At 40.9% G+C, this 14,473-nt stretch overlaps 1 long non-coding RNA gene across 1 annotated transcript; it reads right to left on the bottom strand.

Annotated features, from left to right (window-relative positions):
- Positions 1-277: 277 nt before the first annotated feature.
- Positions 278-11,589, bottom strand: LOC149079573 (uncharacterized). The gene is made up of 2 exons (XR_016193642.1): positions 11,517-11,589; positions 278-651 (listed from the first exon to the last, which is right to left on the bottom strand). It is a non-coding gene; the product is annotated as an uncharacterized LOC149079573 (long non-coding RNA).
- Positions 11,590-14,473: the final 2,884 nt, after the last annotated feature.

Here is a 14,473-nt window from a genome sequence, read left to right on the forward strand (position 1 = left end):
TGTGAAAGACACGAAAATAATAAGAATCGTCATCAAGAACTCAACGTGAGCATGCACAAGTCTGTAGTGTGCCTTTTCGGGGGATCTCGGGGAAAACCTCTTTGGGGGCCCCTTTTGAAAGGATTATTATCATGCGAAATAAGTGTAAATATTTGTGGGGGGAACCCCCCCATTCGACCCTGCGGAAATGGCCCGGTTACGTGCCTGAGAATATATATTGAAAAAAAAGTGTTTCGAAGACAGAAAAATAGTAGTTTTTAATTCACATATTCACGATTTTACATGCGACGTTGAATAGAGATAGTTACAAATGAGTGCGTAAAATCTATTTTAGGGCTCGGGGAGGCCATACATAATCAGGCGCCAAAAGCCCTGCCAAATCTCATGTGGCCATATTCGTCATCTTGCCTCTTGTCGATTCGTGGGATTTCGAAATCCTCGATGCCGGGATCCCTATAAAGCATCATTCCTTCTTCGTCTTCTTCTTGTGAGCTGGAACTGGAATCGAGCCGCTGGGCCGTATTCTGTCTGTGGAAGAATTCCAGGTCGTTCCTGGGGGCCCCCGGTGGGAAAACACGTCCTTCGACTCTCATCACCAGGAATATCAGGGTTATCAGCGCCGCCGTCCGGTGTAGCATCTTGAGAGAGAAGCTGTTGGGAGAAATATTAAAATAACAATTTACTATTTATTATTATTATTATCACTTACCCAGGGACCCGCTTGATCATCTAGGGGCAGGGGTTTTTTTCCCTCCGCGACCCCAAAAATAACAAAAAGATCAGCTTCCCGACCCATTGGACTGCTTGTTTTTCGAAATTAGTGCCCTACAGAACCACTTTAGTGATCTCTAAATGTTTCGGGGATCCAAGTGATCTGGAAATATGTCCGGACCGCTTAAGAGCTCTGGAACTGTGCCGCGCATCACTAAAGTGATCCGTAAATATATGCTACGGATCACTTAGATAATCTGAGAATGTACCGCGGGTAACTTGAGTGATGTAGAACCGCACTGGAAGCCACTTAAGTGCTCTAAAACCACGTCACATGTCACTCAAGGGATCTCCAAATGTGTCACGGATCGCTTAAGTGTTCTGGAACTGAGTCCTGGGTCATTTAAGTAATCTTAAAATGTTCCACTGGCCGCTTAAGTGCTCTGGAATTGTACCACGGGACACTTAAGCGATCTGTAAATGCGCCGCTTAATTAATTTTTACAAAATTAGGTTTGAGGAGGGCAGGCAGCATCAGATAACCCCCAGGGCCATATTTGGTCCGCGGGCCAAGGTCGTTTATGCGATTTATCATTATATGGCTTAGAGGGTGGGTCGCAAGGAATTTATTAAAGATAAATTTTTATAGCCTTCAAATAACATTGAAATTAACAGAAATTGATTATAATAACACATTAAGGTATTTTATTCCTAAATTTCAATTAAAAAAATAAATTTTTGATCGCCGGGGGGGGGGGGGCACGAGTACCCCTATGCCCCCCCCCCCTTGGGTACGTCTTTGATCCCACCAACATGAGTTAGGATTCAGAGGCGCAGAGCTGATGACGAAATTTTGCTGACAAGTGTGGGAAGGAAGAGGGGGTCAAAATTTGCTTGCGTAATACTTGAACGGCCCCTACGTGAATTTGCAGGACCCACCACAGGAGGCCGTGCGAAAAAAAATTTTTGGTGGTGAGCCGTAGCTCAGTAATCCCAATCTCCCCGTTGAAAAGTCTGGCCACAGAGAGCACCGAGCAACGGTACAAATATTCAACCACTGCACTTGAATTTTGAAATAAAGATGGCACCACTGAGAGAAATCAGATGAAACACTATATGCGCCCTCAGACTGTTAGGTGCACCCGCTCACGCTTGGCGCACAGCTCACACGGTAGTGAATTGCCCATCGCGATAAGACCGGAGTTGTGCTTGGTTTGAAGGGAAGAAAGGAAAGCTGGAGAAAATCCCTGGCTGTGTAAATATATTTGTACGACTCAATCTCGGAGGACCCCCTGCGAATCAAGTTCAGGTCGTGACCTACAGCTCAAGAATCCCATAGGTTCCATAGGGGAATGTGGATGAGGTACATGTGTGGTTTATTAGTACTTATATTAGTAGGTCAAAATACCTTGCTGGCTTGTCTTTGTACGACCCATCTCGAAAGCCCCTGCTACCGCGACTCATTTGGTTAAGAACCCCCCTTAACCATCCCCTCCAGGGCATGGGTGGCCAACATTTCTTTTCATACCATTCCCCCCCATACATGCTGAACCCATGGCCCACGGGCCAAATGTAACCACCCCCCCCATCCTCACGGAGTCATCTCATGTGGTCCGTGACCTCAAACCTAATTTTGCAAATATGAACTAAGCGGCACATTACGAAATAACTTAAGTAACCCGCGGTGCAGTTCCACTTAACCTAAGTGGCCCGCGTCACGTTTCCAGATCATTTGAGGGACCGACGTTCCAGTTCCAAGCAAGCGGTCCGTGGGGAATTTCCCGATCACTTAAGTAACCCCCACGGCAGATTTCTATATCACTTTAGTAACCCAAAAATATTTCCAAATCACTATAGTAACCCGTGGCGCAATTCCACATCACTTTGATGGCTCGCAATAACTCAAGGTTCCCAGATAACTCAAGTGGCCTACGTGGGCTTTGACCTATCTTGCACAGGTCCAGATCCATTTAGTGATCCCGTGATGCAGTTCCAAATCACTTTAGTGACCCGCGGTCAAGTTCAACATCACTTAGAAGACCTGCAAAATTTTTACAGTTAACTTGAGTGACGCCCATTTACAAATCACTTAGCGACCCACGACATAGTTGCAGATCACTCAAGTGCCCCGCGGACATTTCCATATCACTTGCGTGACCCGCGATGTTCCAGACCACTTAATTAGCCCGCGACACATTTTCAAACGAATGAAGTGGCACGCACTCTCAAAAAGGTTAAGCACCCTTGATCTAGGGCAGTGATGGGCAAACTTTTTTTAGGAGCGGGCAGCAAATTGAAAAAGAAATAATTTCGGAGGGCAGAACATATTCGGGCATAATTGTATGATTCATAATTGTAATTTTTATGCTTAGAAGTAAAGCTCTGCAAATTCTGCGGTGGGCCGGATAGAATCTCTAAGCGGGCCGTAGCTCACGCATCACTAAACTAGGGCGTGGATGGCTAGCAGATGACCAGTAGGCCGCATGCGGCTCCCGACAAGGTAAAAATAATGCGTATTAAGTTGAGTTTTTGACCATTACTTGAGCTATTAGTTCCAACCGCAGACTTTCCTGATTATAACACCGATTATAACAGATTATTTACATTCATTACAGTCGATTCCCGTTTTAACGAATATCGTTATAGCAAAAAATCTCGTTTTAACGAAAACTTTCTAATTCCTCAGATAAGTTTACATAGGAAGAATGTAAAAATCTGGAATTCTTCTTTATAACGAAATTTTGTTTTTAAGAAGTGATTTCTCCGGACTCTTGTAGGTTCGTTATAACGGGATTCCACTGTATTTCTAGGGACGAAAATAATCTATGATGTTCTCACTATATTGTCTTTCCGTGCACACAAATATGTCTTAAAGTTTGCAACCTCAATATAACGATACTCAATACACGAAGAAAAAAAAAATCTTTGCAGAAGGATTTATCGTTATATCGAGTAAATCATTGTAGCGAGGTTTCACTCTTGTATATGGGAATTTTCTTTTCTATTTCTTTCAACCTATCTGTCAAGGCAAGTTACCTGCTAAGGACAGTGCCGTCTCAACGCATGGGCTAACCCGGGCAGAGGGCCCCCGGGGGCCTCGAGAGAAAAAAAGAGGGACCTCACAAAAATTAGATGTAGTTACAATTTTCGAGAATAAGCATGTAAATTTGCCTGGTGGGCCTCAGAAAAATCACTTGGTCCGCAAAAAAAATAAAAACCGTTGCGCTGGGACAACTGCTGCCACCTACCGGATAAAAACAAAACCCATCCGTTATAATTTGAGTTGGTTTTAAACCGGTGCGAAGCATGAAAACTAACGATATGCGGACCTCATATTTTTTTTTTTTATATTATACCACATACTGTTAATGTCATGCTGTGCATACCGGTTTGAAACCAGCAATCAATTTTACTTGAGGAATTATAGCAAATCATTTTGTTTTCATCCGACAGATGTCAGCAGGCATTCTGCATTCAAGCTATATTTTAATGCGCATTTCTATTCTATACAAAAATATCGAAATGGTAAATTCATTTATCAATATTCAAGGCTACATAATTTATCCTACGGACATGCGCAAGTCTTTTCGGGTAATCTTATTTGACATTTTTTTGTCCGTGTTTGGCAACTTTTTGAGGTGAGAACTGTCGATGTCGCGTATTATTCTGTATAAAAAAAAAGCATCTTTATTTCTCGAATTTGTCTTTGTGAAATATGATCCGCATAATGATGAATCCAAACTCACTTCTCGGAGAAAACCTGTCCCTTTTTTTGCTAAAGAGCCGGGGCAACCAAAAAAAATCTAAAATACGGGACGTATGGACACATTAAATACCGTAACGTGGGGCTGCTTGATCTAAAAAGGTGAAGATTTTTGCGCATTTCTCACTAAAAGATAGTCCTGAAAACATTAATTTGCTGAAAACCTATAATTTTTACAACTTTTATGACTTTTCTTGTTGATTTCTAGATTTTTCAAACCAAAATTTTAATTATATATACATAATAATGATGACATAATGATGCTATCATCATTCTAGCTAGTCCCAATAAGGGTAATAATGTTTTGATTTCATCTACACTCATGTCCATAAATTAAGGATAATTCAGAATCACACGGAAATCGAAATCTAAAGTAAAAATTTCACCTGTAGAATTATCACTCACATCTGCAAGAATGATATGCAAATTTCAGGAAGCCACCAGATGATGCCGATAGTACGTCACAATGACGAGAGTGTAAGAGGGGGGGGGGTATATAAGGAATGGTAAGGGGGTATATAAGGAACGTTTGTTTAGGGGTGCCATGGGTGCAGAATTTGTGTTTATGGATGACAACGCCCGTCCTCACCGAGCAAACATCGTAAACGAATCCCTTGAATCTGAGGATATAACCCGTATGGAATGGCCAGCATTCTCACCTGACTTGAATCCGATAGAGCATGTGTGGGACATGCTTGGCCGACGAGTTGCAGCCCGTCAACCACCTCCTACATGTGTACCGGAACTTCGGAGAGCATTGCTTGCTGAGTGGAGTGATCTTCTCCAAGATCAGATCGATAATTTGATACTCAGCATGCCTAGGCGTTGTACGGACTGTATTTCATCGCATGGGAGACATACAATGTATTAACCATCATACCAACCATGTAATAGTAAGTTTTTGTAAAGGAGATATTTTTTACAATTGCTCCAGGGAGCAAAAATCGTTGGTTTTTGTGAATGGTATCATACATACACCATCGTTTTTGTTCTTTATCTTTTGTTTAATAAATGGGCTTTATGAATAAGTAACGTTTGTTTTGTTTCTGAACCTTTATTTGCCGGAGCTGGCATTATCCTCAATTTATGGACAGGAGTGTAAATGATAGGCAAAGGCCAACTCTTCTTCACTTGCAAGGGGTTCTGTCCAGACATTTTTTGTAGGGTCCTGTTTTTGTGAAAATTTTCCTTATTTTTGTGAAAAGTGTCATTAATTTTGTGAAAAGTAAGTTATTTTGTGGGACGCAGAATAATCTTGTTAATTAATCACAAAAGAAATGCTAAATTTATGGTTTCATTAATTTGTATTTTGTGAAGGGTCTGGAAAATGAACCCTAATTTCGGCTGGACAGACCCCTGACTAGAAAATGATTGGCCCCATGGGAGGTAAAACTTTGATTACTAAGGCAGAAAAATACGGATCGCCATTTAACTGTCGCCAAAAAGAAAAAAAATGACGTCAATTAATTAGCGTTACTGGCAATTATTGCTGAAATCATTAGAAACTAAATAACGATAAATTGTTTTTGAAGCCCATTAGTCGGGTAACTGTTTGTCAATTGGTGAAAAATTCTCTGTTGAAGCCAATTGGCGGGAAATTTTCTATTTAATTTATGCCTTATATTGGTGAGAAATTCTCTATTTAAGCCAGTTGGCGCGAAAAAAGGTCGGCGGCAAATTGCAGTGAGTCTAAAGGCATTTTAACGGAAAAACATATGTTAAATATGATAAATGGGTTCGATGAAAATTTATAAAACTGCCTAGGACGAGGAAGGACTATAGTAGAAAATCTGCAGCGAATCAGAATTCATTTCACTAAAAGTTGAATAAATATTCATATTTAATAGTCATAATTATATCATATTACATATGAGTCTCATTCAAATTAACTCCATGCAATTTTCCAAAATATATAATGAATGCAATGACCATATAACCCATATTTTTCGGTACACTCCAGTATTTTCCCGTAATTTCGACCGACTTTTAAATAAAAATGTCCCGTTTTTCCAGTATTTCCAACAAAGAGGAAATTTCTTAATAATTACGAATTAAAGCGAGAAAAAAAAACCTGTTGCACTGGGACCGCTGCTTCCACCTATCGAATAAAAACAAAACTATTTGTTATAATCCTTTTAAAAAAAAATTGTTGATGGTTTCAAACGGGTGCGAAGCATGTAAATGAACATCATTTGGTATGATAACATATGTTATTTATTTTTATGCTGCACAACGGTGTGAATTTTAAGCGCCATAATACCGGTTGCTATGTTTTTATGTTTACCGCAGAAATAAATTTTAATGCTTACAGTAACCGGTATTATGGTGCTTAAAATTTACAGCAGTGTACGGAATGAAAATAAATAACACATTGTATCGTACTACATGCTGTTCATTTTTATGCTACACACCGGTTTAAAACCAACATTCAATTTTACTTGAACCATTTATAGAAAATAGTTTTCTTCTTACTCGATAGGTGCCAGCAGGTGTTCTACATTTCCAGCGCATTTCTCTCGTGTACAAAAATATCTGAAACATTTTTAATTGGGCGAAAAAAAGCGAGCGACAAAAATTGCATATCCATTAGGGGTCATTCAAGTATTACGTCAGCATCGAGGGGTCGGGGTTTTGGATTTGCTAACTTTTGATGACGGGAGGGGGGGGGGGTGTTTGAAGGTTGCTTACGTAATCAACCACCCCTTTTTAAAGATTTGAAATTTAGCAAGCTGCTGAAGAAAGTTTGCTGACGGGGGGTCAGTGTTTTGTTGACAAGGGGGGGGGGTCAAAAATGGCTGAAAATCTGCTTACGTAATACTTGAATGGCCCCTTATCATAAAAATGATCTTCCTCTACGATTTCCAAAAAGATTTCCACGTTTGAAAAAATACGAAGCATTTCCATACAATGAACGCGGCTAAAAAGAAATGGGGAAAACGCGGAAATGTCCCGGGTTATTTGCACTTTGACGAAATTTCGAAATAAATACGGAGGATACGGAATACACATAATTTTTATATTGAGATCACAAATATGGGATACGTCAAGCATTGCTTAAAAAAAAGTGCCACATGAGAGCGAAATCACCAAATATATCGTTTGAAAATTGCCTTTCGTGGGAATTAAAGGGCTATAGCAAAATATCTGCTGTGAATCAAGAATGTACAGTCGCCCCTCCCCCCGTATTCGCAGGGGTTACGTTCCGGGGATGACCGCGAATAACCGCAACCACAGTTTTTTTCTTGTTATTGAACAGCATGAGAAGAGCAGGGTAACGCAGAGGTATAAGCAGGGCTGTCTTAAGATCATCATGGGCACCCGGGCCATTCCGTATCAAAAAGATCTTTATATTTCCCGAATTTTTCCTGGTGAAATATGGTCAGCCTGATTCTGTGGTGTTTGCTCAGAACATGATATCTACAAAAAATAACTTTTTGATTTAAAGTCTTGCTAATTATAATTAATTAGAAGTGAGATAAATGCACAAATACGTGCATACGGCTAAACAACATTCTGATGTATGATATTTTCATTTGTATTTGTGTGTATGTGTGTGTGCTTTATTTTTGATTTTTAAATGACAATGAAAATGCTTATATCTCAAAAATGTGATTTTGGAGTATCATGTTCGGACCAAACACAACAGAATTAAGAATCCGATTAAACATCTCAGAAAAAAAACTGGACATTGTTTACCAAAGAATCGATCATTTTTGGACAACCAAAAATATAATAAAATACGGGACACATGGACACCAGAATTACCATACTCTTCACCGTAACCCCGAACAGCCCAATGATTCGGCCGGAACTGGAATGACCGGAAAATGATATGAAAGACATCAAAACTGCCAATTACGACTGAAATCATTAAAAAATTGTCAAATTGAGAAAGTAGGCCTACTGAAGTCCAAAAATCAATTTTTTTCTATGCAGCCTGACAACAATGCTATTAAAAATTCACTTTCCATTTTTTTCATGCCCTTAAACTTGAGCTTCGTATTCTTTATTTTGACAAAATGTTACAATGTTAAATATTCACTAGGCTGACCATATTTGCTCGAGAAAAATACGAGAAATAGGGCTTCGAAATACGGCAAAATACGAAATACTGAAAATTGCCTGTCGATGATTCTTTCCAATAACATTTGAATCCCCTCATGACCCCATTGGGTGTTGCATTTCCAGAAATCCCGTCTTGGCGAGTCTCTATATTATAAAATATAATACTGACCGAATTTCATATTCATAGCTTACAGCGGTTTGGGCTCAGCGATGGAACTTTCGAACACCTCCTTATGCCCCCCCCCCCACTACATTACAGTATGAAGTTAGAAAAATCCATCGGAGCGAATTTTAACATTACAAAATAAAACTACTGACCAAATTCCATATTTAAAGCTTCGGTGATTTCGGTTCAGAAATTATTGTCCCATATAACATTTGAGCCCCTTATGACCACTTCAGGGGCGAACTTCGAAGAACCCCCCCCCCCTCTTGGTGAGCCTTTACGTCATGAAATAAAACTACTGACCAAAGTTCATAAATACAAATTGCTCCAGCGGTTTCGGCTCAGCAGGATTTTTCTGTATAACCTTCGAACCCCCTTATGACCCTCTTAGTGTTCGAATTTGAGAAAATACCCTGCTTAGTGAGTCTTTATGTCATGAAATAAAACTGACCGAATTTCATAAATATTGTTCCAGAGTGGTTTTGGCTCGGCATGGTTTCTCCGTATAACCTTTGAATCTCTTTGTTACCCACTTTAGAGGTCGAATTTTGAAAAAAAGCTCTTCTTAGTGAGTCTTTGCGTCATGAAATAAAACTACGCATAGGCGGAGATATACTTGGAAGTCTGGGGGGGGGGGCGCACGATGATGATGATGTCAATTCATATACACACATATACATTAGATCTGCCCACTCCACTTTGAAGCTGGCCCCCCCCCCGTATCTCCGCCCATGAAACTACGGACCAAAGTTCAGAAATATTGCTCTAGCGCTTTCGGCTCCGCGTGATTTCTCTGCATAACATTTGTACCTTTGAACCTCCCTTATGACCCCCTTATGGGTCAAATTTTGTAAAAAAAAAAACCCTTTCCCTTTATGTCATGAAATAAAACTACAGACCAAATTTCATAGATATTGCTTCAGCGGTTTCGGCTCGGCATGATTTCTTCGTATAACCTTTGAACCCCCTTATGACCTTAGTTATCGTTCTTAAGGGTCGAATTCCGAAAAACCCTGTCTTATTGGGTCATTACTTCATCAAATAAAACTACTGACCAAATTTCATATTCATAACTTCAGTGGTTTCGGCTTGGCGATGATGAATCATTAAGTCAGTGAGGGAACATGTTATTTTATATATACGGGGTGATTATAAAAAAACTATCCCGACATATGGGCCCCTAACTATCATACCATTCACAGAAACTGAATGAAATTTTGGCATAAGGTATTTTGATGTATGCGCTCAAGAATGATATGGAAAACAACAGTGTCACTCTAACAGTTACGGTTACAGTGAGAAAATTTCGAAAATATCAAATGGCAACACCAAGTTTTTTGTATTGGAATGCGATCTCCATACTGAAAAACACTAAATAGCGTTCGAACGGCACCTGTAGCACGAAAATCCCCGGAGTTACGCAAGGAAAAAGTAAAAAGGACTTTGCGGTGCACCAGAGCATTAATGTTCGTTTCATTCGTCACACCGTTTCTTCGGCTGAGATCCCAGCCTGATTAGTCCTCCACAAGGTCATGTGGAAAACACAATAAAATGCTTTATTTTATGCTGCTTCTCTGTCCTTATTGGTTGTCCTCACTTTTAGCCTATCTACCGCCGGTGATTTTCATACTACAGTTGCCGTTCGAACGCTATTTAGGGTTTTTCACAATGGAGATCACATTCCAATACAAAAAACTTGGTGTTGCCATTTGATATTTTCGAAATTTTCTCACTGTAACCGTAACTTTTAGAGTGACACTGTTGTTTTCCATATCATTCTTGAGCGCATACATCAAAATACCTTATGCCAAAATTTCATTCAGTTTCTGTGAATGGTATGATAGTTAGGGGCCCATATGTCGGGATAGTTTTTTTATAATCACCCAGTATATAGGTAAATATTCTTATTTGTAGTAAATTATGGTACTGTAATTTCTGGGTTGGGAAGATAACTTTAATCGTTGATTTGAAGAATAAAAGTAAAGTTGGCTTCGTTGAAAATGCGTGAAAAACAGGGACATTTTTGCAAAAACGTCGGGACAGCCAGAAAAAAAACGGACTATCCCGGTAAATATTGGACGTATGGTCAACCTGTTTCATTTAATAAATTATTCAAAAAAGCTTTGAAACAGTTTTTTTGCTTATCGTTTAAAATTTCTATTTCGGACAGGACTACTTTCCCACGGGAGCTATTCACGAAAAATTATGTTAAAAGCGTGCAAGTTGCCAATCATCATTAGTTAATCTCTCACCAGTTTTTTCCAGAAATAAACTCCCCCCTCCAAATCACCATGGATTAAAGGGAATTCTACGCAGAAAAAAATGTTAAAAATGACAAAATATGTGAGATTTAAAAAGAAAAAAAATCAAGATGGCCAAAGTTTTAGGGGTAACTACGGGAATGTCCCAGGAAATATACGGCTCCTATGGCCACTTGAACCATGTTCTGAACTCACACATTTCTATACTACAGGTAAAAATAATACATCTTTACGTGTGAACCCTCGGACACAGCCTAGTGGTCTCGAGGGCATGCGAGTCCTCAATATAATGCGATTTTGTGAAGTGAATTTCGAGAGTAAGTATGGACATTGAGGGCCGCAGCTGCGAGAGAACAGATTTGTCCCGTGCCTCGGGTGCTCAGAGTTTTACAATTTGACTCTATGGCAACTCGTTGAACGGGGACCCCGAAACGCCCTCTTACCCGGAATGACTATGGTTAGCGAGAGGCCCCCCCATCACTTTGTCGGGGAGGCCCATGGTGTTTTTAACACGGCCATGGTTAGGGGAAAAAAAAATATAGAGAACTTACTTGAGCGTCTTTTTCAGAGAGCCACTGAAGTGTCCCTCTCAAGAAACGAACACTTTGTCCCTCAGCAGTTGGATTGTGGGGGTTTAATAACGGAAATCCGTTCCGTCGATGCCACACCCATTTTTCTTTTACGTCACGGGAAAGCACTTTTCTCATTGGACAATGGAACAAAAATGGCGTCCCACGTGTATCGAACGTATTTCAAGATGAATTTTTGGCCATCTGAGTGAAATACAGAAAGATCCGGGTTCAACTTTCTCTCTATTTAGGAAATATTCATTATTTTTTTTTTTTTTTGGCTCTTCCTCCCACCCTCTTTTTTCTGAAACAAAATTAATCTTGAAGTCGTGCACTTTCGCCTGACTTTTAGTTAGATATTATATGTGGAAGGGGTTGGCTTCTTTTTGTTGCTGTTTATAGGAATAAAAATAATACGTCTTTGAATCCTGTATATACGGGGCGTCTGGCAACCATAGCACTTCAAGGGCTGATCTTTTCACCTATGCGTAGGGCAGGGATTCATGTAAATATTAGCCCATAGGAGCTTCTACGGACCAGAAACGCGCAATTCACTACTACTTTCAATCGGTCCCTACCCGAACTTGATTCACAGGCAGTGCCGTCTTAAGGCATGGGACCATCCGGGCACGGCCCGGGAGCCTAAAGAGAAAAGGGGCCTCACAAAAATGAAATCTGGTTGAAATTTTTGAGAATTTGCCTGGTAGGGCGTCAGAAAGATCACTTGGCCCGGGGGCCCATGATACTCTTAAGACGGCCCTGTTCACAGGGGGCTCCGAGAAAGGTCGTATGAATCCACTTACAGCCGGGGATTCTTGAATGGATCACGACCCAAAGTTGATTCCGTGGGGGCTTCCGAGATGAGTCCCACAAATCAACTTGAAGTTCTGTTACAAATTGGGTCGTGAAGATGATCTTGTTGATTTTGTTCGCGGCTGGAGTGACCAGCGGTGTAGCCCCACATAATTTAAGTGGATCACGACAATTATCAGATCACTCAAGTGGACCGCAGCACATTTACAGATCACTCAAGTGGACCGCAGCACATTTACAGATCACTAAAGTGACCGGCAGCATACTTACATATCACTTGAATGACCCGCGGCACAGTTACAGAGCACTTGGTTTTCCCGCGGCACATTTCCAGATCACGCGATTGGCCTGCGGCACATTTACAGATCACTAGGGTCACCCGCGACGCAGTTCGACATTACTCAAGTCACTCGCGACAGTCCTAGAGCACTTGAGCTGCCAGCGGCACATTCCCATAATAATTAAGTGATCCGTGGCACACTTACGGATCATTTAAGAGGCCTAAGACTTTACTAAGTGATCTGAAATAATACCGTAGCAGGTCACTTAAGTAACCTATGAATATGCCGCGATCCACTTGAATGATCTGGAACTGTGTCACTTAAATCAGTTTCTCAACCTCTCTGAACTCGAGGACCAGTAACATGCCTGGAGCAATTCGACGGACCACTAACATTCAGCATTAGTGGTGTGACCATGAGTCCCGTAAAATATGGAACACATAAATGCAGGAATGAAGCTAATTACATATCGTAAAGGAAATGTCCCGTATTTTACGTGACATTCCTGCATTTTTTGGCCGTTTTCCGACTTAATTAAAACAATTTCCGTTATTTCAACGAAGCTCATTTGAATTTGTAATCTTGACTGTAATTGGCTTTGCAATTTGACTGAAATCGTGAATAAGGATAATTTCCATAATTTAACCTGATTATGATAACTACAGTGCCGTCTTAACGCATGGGCCCACCCGGGCACGGCCCAGGGGCCTCACAAAAACGAAAATTAGTTGAAATTTTCGAGAATTTTCCAGGTAGGACCTCAAAAACATCACTTGGTCCGGGGGCCCATGATGCTCTTAAGACGGCCCTGGATAACTATGGCGATAAATATATTATATATTCGTCTCACATATTTCTCGTGTTAAATGTTTTCCCCCCAGTAGCCCTTTATTTTCCGTAAATTATTGGTAACTTTTCAGTAAATATTAGCAACAATCGGTGATTTCGCCAACCTACGGCAACATTTTTGGCGAGAATTGCCGATATCCTATCACTATTTTGCCTCATTAAAGATCCCAATTCCCCTTCACGAAATATGGCCACCTGGACACGATTAATTTTTCTTCTCCTGAAATACATTTTCATTTGTTACGATTTATAGCAGCCCTTTATTTGTCCATCCTTCTGTGATTTTGGGTCGAGCCAACAAGCCAACGAGGGAAGACGCGTGATCCAGGACTTGGCCTGGCCACGGAGGAGGGCTCACCCGAGCCAACAAGGAAAGACGCGTGGTCCAGGACTTGGCCTGGCCATGGCGGAGGCTCACCTGAGCCAACAACCCAATGGGGAAAACGTGGTCCAGAACCTGGCCTAGCCACAGCGGAGGGCTCACCCGTGCCAACAAGCCAACGAGGGAAGACGCGTGGTCCAGGATCTGGCCTGGCCACGGCGGAGGGCTCGCCCGAACCAACAAGCCAACGAGGGAGGACGTGGTTCAGGACCTGGCGCTTGGCCACAGAGAAAAACAAAGGGCTCAAGCTCAATAGAGCTAAAAAGACATCAGAAGAGCTCACCGGAATAAATTGTATATTATATAATAGAAATATTTAAATCTGTATATACTATTTTTTTTTTAATAATGTGTTTTTATATTCAATGTTCATGTATTTTATATTTTATGCATAATAAAGCACCCGACACCGCCCAGTCCCCTCATCCGGGGCAATGGCTAAAATTGACAATGGTCGATAGAGCCTGGGCGGCGCACGGTATGAAATGGAAATGTGATTTTGGGTTCAAGACGGATAGTGGAACAGGAGCAGCGTACGTGGAGTATCAAGCGGGTGAAAGAGTCAAGTCCTGGAGAGAGAGAGAGAAAGAGTGGAATGCACGGTATTTCAAGAA

This window comes from Pholcus phalangioides, unplaced genomic scaffold (assembly GCF_987345545.1).
Source record: "Pholcus phalangioides strain wild (caught in Gottingen) unplaced genomic scaffold, Ppha-v1.0 ptg000012l_1, whole genome shotgun sequence".
In the NCBI taxonomy this organism is placed as follows: domain Eukaryota; kingdom Metazoa; phylum Arthropoda; class Arachnida; order Araneae; family Pholcidae; genus Pholcus; species Pholcus phalangioides.